This window comes from Hevea brasiliensis, chromosome 12, assembly GCF_030052815.1.
Source record: "Hevea brasiliensis isolate MT/VB/25A 57/8 chromosome 12, ASM3005281v1, whole genome shotgun sequence".
Classification (NCBI taxonomy): Eukaryota; Viridiplantae; Streptophyta; class Magnoliopsida; order Malpighiales; family Euphorbiaceae; genus Hevea; species Hevea brasiliensis.
Genome location: NC_079504.1, coordinates 33,211,223 through 33,217,206, shown reverse-complemented (window position 1 = coordinate 33,217,206; position 5,984 = coordinate 33,211,223). Strand labels below are relative to the sequence as shown.

The 5,984-nt window shown below is 35.0% G+C and overlaps 1 non-coding gene across 1 annotated transcript; it reads left to right on the top strand.

Annotated features, from left to right (window-relative positions):
• The first annotated feature begins 5,054 nt into the window (after positions 1 to 5,054).
• On the top strand, positions 5,055 to 5,161 carry LOC131171580 (small nucleolar RNA R71). The gene has a single exon (XR_009142240.1). It is a non-coding gene; the product is annotated as a small nucleolar RNA R71 (small nucleolar RNA).
• The last annotated feature ends 823 nt before the right edge of the window (positions 5,162 to 5,984 follow it).

The window sequence follows — 5,984 nt, the reverse complement described above, 5'->3', positions numbered from 1 at the left end:
GGCAGCATGGGAAGTAGGAAAATACTTCTCTAGAAATATATATTTCATCCCATTCCATGAGTTGACAGATCCGGAAGGAAGGTAATATAACCAATCCTTAGTTGTGGCCCCCAATGAGGAAGGAAAAGTTCGAAGCTTGATTTGGTCCTCTGAAACTCCTTGAGGTTTCATGCTAGAACACACAACATGAAATTCTTTTAAATGCTTATGTGGATCCTCACCTACAAGACCATGAAACTTAGGCAACAAATGGATTAGTCCAAATTTCAACTCAAAAGCAACATTTAAAGTAGGGTATTGAATACACAAAGGTTATTGGTTTAGATCAGGAGCAGCCAACTCTTTCAAGGTCTAGCAACCATGGTTTCATTTTCGGAATTTGAATCCAAATCCGAATCTGAACTTAACTCCCTTGGAGATTGGACTCCTTCAGATGTACTCGGAATCTACTTAGCCTGCTTAGCCAATTTTCTCAACTATTTAGCTATTTTTTCTACTTCTGGATCAAAAATCAACTCACCAGATTGAGAAGTTTGATGGGTGTCGAATCCACCAGAAATTAAATTAGCTGAAATTACCAACTATGAAATATTTTTTGTAGCAAATGGTAAATCTAGGTTGAACCCTAGAGACTGAATTATTAAATTTCGTGCACTTGTGTAATGGAAAATGGAAGAGACAAAGATTGGGGGGGGGGGTTATAATACAAAATCAGAAGAAATCAGAATTTCAAGAACTAAATATGAAAATCTCAATTTAAACAAACTTCAGTCCAAGGTAATTCGCATTCCAATGCATTGATTTGATCATAGACAAAAGAAATACAATTATCTCTTATTGAATACTTAACGTAGATTTACCAAACAGCAAGGTAAACCCTTGACTTTCCTATACTCATCAATTCAAGCCCAGCACTCTTATTGACTGTAATTATTAACTGACTTGGTATTAAGCAATCCTCATCAAATTAATAACTGCTTTAAGAAAAGGAAGTAGTTAAGCTGAACAATAATTTATGAAGCATAAATTATTTAATCCACCCTCTTGTTTCCTTAGGTTATTATCGAAAACTGGGATCATAATCAATAAAACCTAATTGCTACTTATTTTAATCTTACACAATAAATACGGATTATAAAGATGAACTAGCAATTGATGTCATCAAACAATCAACTAATAGGCCTTTTTAGCAAATCATTCAATAGATCAAAGATAAATAAATCAGAAAACAATAGATATTCAAAAAGACATAAATTAAATTAAGAACTTTGTCTCACAAATCAAGCAAAAGAACTTGAATCCCTTGAACTGAATTAAAAAGTTAGCCACTCATGGCTTACAGAAAAATAAAGAAAAATTCTCAAAGATGAATGGAGAGGCTGCTGAATGATTTTGGGGCTGTCCGAATGCTCTCTAAGTCAGCTGCCATCTCTTCTATTTATAATAAATGGTCTAGGGTTAGGTTTTTTAGAGTCTCTGTCAAAAACTGCAATCAGAGCAAAATTAGGAATATGACCGTCAACAGATACACGACCCGTGTATCACTACACGGCCTAGGGTCATGTAACTTACTGGAGCTTAGAGGGTCTGTCTCGCATTGGCACAGAAAGTTACATGGGTCTCTAGGATTTACACGGGTCAAATTACATGGCTCGTGTACTTCGTTTCTTCCTCGGTTCTCTGGATTCCTTCTGGCAGAATGTTACATGGGTCTCTGGTTATACTTACATGACCCGTGTACTTTGTATCAACAATGCTTCTCAATCCTTCGACCTTTCTAAGCTTCCTTCCACACTATATTACTCCAGAACTTCACCAAAACCCTGAAAAATATAGCAAGAGTCAAATTTCTCCAGTTAACACAATTATTTCAAAAACTCTCTAAACATATGCCTAATAGATAACTATACTTAACCAACTAAATTAAACATAAAAACACATTAAAAACACTAAATGTGATGGGAGTAAAATTAATAAATTATGCACTTATCAAATTCCCCCACACTTATTCCATGCTTGTCCTCAAGCATGACTTAAATTCTCAATCAACTCCACTTAGAAGTTCCTTAACTTCACCCTATCACAGTCATTCTCTAACAAAAGATTAAAAGTTTGAAAGAAGAGGCAAGTATGGTAATAACCATCACAACAAATTCCATCAACACCATACCAATATATCAATAATTTTCCAACACAAAACAAAGGGCTTGACATCAATTAAGCTCACATAATTAGAGTTTCATAAAATTTTAAGTCAATATATACCAAAACACAAGGCTAATTTATCAAGGCACAACAATTATAGCTCTTTGCAAATCTTAGGGGAGGTAGAAATGCCCTTTTTTTATATATATATTTGAAATTGGTACTTCTCTCTTGTCACAGTTATTTTTTTTTCTTTTTTTTTTTCAATCGTCACCTTCAGAAAAGTACCTTGCTCATATACTAGCTAGCTTTTGGCCTGAGAATCGACATGGGGCTCATGAAGACCCCTGGTTAGTTTGCTTAACTAAAATAGCGGAGTAATTTTCAAGTTCAACATTTTATTTCCCCCAATATGTGCCTCTACATATTATAAAGTGCCCTGATAGATTAAACAAAGTTCTGAAATATGCATGGTACTAGTTTAAAGCACACATAACTAATCATTTAACCATAAATCAAGCCTAAATGATTTATGCAGAAACAAATTGCTATATGGTATGGAGAAAAGGGAAAATCTATCATTAAAGTTATTATTACCTTGCCTAAAATTTCAAAAATTCAATCTAAAATAGAAAAGTCATTTCAAGGGCAAAGCACTTCTCTCCAAGAGTTAATATAGAATCACGAATCAAGCTTATAAGAACATTTTTTATTTTTATTTTTATTAAAAAATTTTTTAGCAATTAAAAAGATTACAGCAACAAATTTCTCCTCCCCCACACTTAAAACTTACATTGTCCCCAATGTAAAGCCCAAATGCAAAAGAAAAGAAAAAAAATACTAGAAAATAAAATAAAGTAAGGAAAAGAAAACAAATCTGATTGTGGCTAACAAGCCACCCATGAGTTGCCTCCCAAGAAGCGCTTTTGTTTATCGTCGTTAGCTTGACATGACAAAACTCCTTAATCCACTGAATTCTCCTGAAACGCCTCATAAAATGGCTTGAGTTCATGACTGTTGACCTTGAACACTTTGTTAGTTCCTAAACTTTGAATTTCAACTACACCATAAGAAAATACATTAGTAACAACAAATGGTCCAATCCAACGAGAATACAACTTACCAGGCATCAGCTTCAATATGGAATTATATAATAAAACTTTTTGCTCAATCACAAACTGCTTCCTTAGTTTATCATGGAATGCCTTTGTTTTTTCTTTATAGATCCTCGAATTCTCATAAACCTTAAGGCGAATTTCCTCTAATTCATGCAATTGTGATTTTCTTTCTAACTCATCCTCAAAAACATCCTGCACAAATGTATCAACAACATTAATAGAAAAGACAAAATAATCATCAACAGGATACTTCATGACATCAAAGATATTAAATTTGACAGTCTCTCCATTAAACTCCATAGTTAAGGTACCCTCATCCACATCAATTTTTGTCTTGGCAGTTTTTAGGAAAGGTCTTCCAAACAAAATCAAAGCTGACTTTGATGTGGGAACACTATCATCCTCCATATCCAGAATGTAAAAATCTGCAGGAAAAATCAATCCTCCAACCTGTACCAACACATCCTCAACTACTCCCAATGGGTAAGCATTAGAACGATCAGCTAACTGAATAATGACACTGGTTTCTTTCAAAGGACCCAAATTCAAAGTTTGGAAAACTGAATTTGACATAACATTAATAGATGCTCCTAAATCTGCCATTGCATGTTCAAATTTAGAATCACCTATTCTGCAGGGAATAGAAAATGAACTTGGATCCTTACACTTAGGGGGTAATTTTCATTGAATTAATGCGGACACATTTTCCCCCACACTGATCTTCTCATTATTCCTCAACTTGCGCTTTGTAGTACATAATTCTTTAAGAAATTTAGCATACTTGGGGATTTGTTTGATCGCATCAAGTAAAGGTATATTAATCTCCACCTTCCTGAAAGTCTCCAAAATTTTTTTCTCTTGTTTTTCTTTCTTCGTCTTGGCCAACCTGTATGGGAATGGGGGAAGAACATAATTATTAACCTTATTCAAGTTAGGTTCAGTATTTACCTCAACTTCAGGAACTTCAGACTCTTTTTCTCCTTGCTTCTTCTTTTTCGTTGACTCATTTGGAGTCTAATTATCAACTTCTTTCCCACTTCGTAATAGTATAGCACTTTCATTTTCTCTGGGGTTCATGACTGTTTGTGATGGGAGCTTTCTAGAACCTTGAGCTTCCAGCTTACTCATAGATGAGGCTAACTGACCAATCTACCTTTCTATGTTTTGAATGCTATTTTTGGTCTCCTGTTGAAACTGTTGGGTATTGTTAGCCAAAGCCTTAACAATTTCATCAAGTGACATACCTTGATTTGAGGGAGGTGGAAGTGGTTGCGGTTATGGTTGATTCACTTGTGGTCTTTGCTGCTGGTATCAGTTTTGCACCAGTTGATCCCATAACTCAGATTGGGATGATCTCGCCATCCTGGATTATAAGTATTGGAAAATAGATCATACCTATGTTTTGGATGTCCATAATTTCCTACTGCATTAACATGTTGCATTGATTCATCCTCTTGTAACGCAGGACACATATCAGTAGCATGACCCGAACCCAAACAAATTCCACATACCTTAACAGTTTGCATTTTTCCTGTAGCCAACTGCTTTACCAAAGAAGTTAAATCAGAAATCTGTTTCTCAAGGTTAGATGTATTTACCTCATTAACCTTCATGGGCGAGTGATCCATTCTCATTCCAAACTATTGAGAATTTGCTGCCATGTAAGCAATCAGCCTCCTTGCCTCTTCAGGTGTCTTATTAACCAAAGCTCCTCCACTAGCAGCATCTATCATACTGCAGTCCATTGGTAGAAGTCCCTCATAGAAATACTAAATCAAAAGCTGCTCACTTATTTGATGATGGGGACAGCTTGCACACAGCTTCTTAAATCTCTCCTAGTACTCATATAAGCACTCTCTATTGTACTGCCGGATTCCACAAATTTCTTTTCTTATGTTGGTAGCACTAGAAACAGGAAAATACTTCTCCAAAAATATCTGCTTCATCCCATTCCATGAGTTGACAGATCCGAAAGGAAGGCAATACAACCAATCCTTAGCTGTGCCTTCTAGTGAGAAAGGGAAAGCCCGAAGCTTGATCTGATCCTTTGAAACTCTTTGAGGTTTCATGTTGGAACACTCAACATGAAATTCTTTTAAATGCTTGTGTGGATCCTAACCTGCAAGACCATGAAACTTAGGCAACAAATGGATTAGTCCAAATTTTAACTCAAAAGCAACATTTAAAGCAGGGTATTGAATACACAAAGGTTGTTGGTTTAGATCAGGAGCCATGGTTTCATTTTCGAAATTTGAATCCGAATCCGAATCTAAACTTTACTCCTTTGGAGATTGGACTCCTTCAGATGTACTCGGAGCCACCAAGAATTGAATCAGGGCATTCCTAGGTGCATTTTATTCATTCATATTACAAGAGTTGCTGAAGGAGTACATAATCAACACTTGATCTTGAATTCCTCCCACTGGTCCCACTAATGCTCTTGACCTCCTTGATCTTCTTGCAATCCAATTACATAGTAATCCTTGGCATACTAAGGCGAATTTACAAGAACTAAATAAGTGAAATTACAACCCAAAAATATTACAACCTTTATAATACATGCCCAAAATAAATTAAAATAAATTAATTAATTTACAACCCAAAGAAACATAAAAGAAATAAATCCAATCACATTAGTCTTTTATTATCCATGATCATCCATCATGTATATCACTATTTAATAATTAAATAAAACATACATACTTAAATTAAATTGAATAT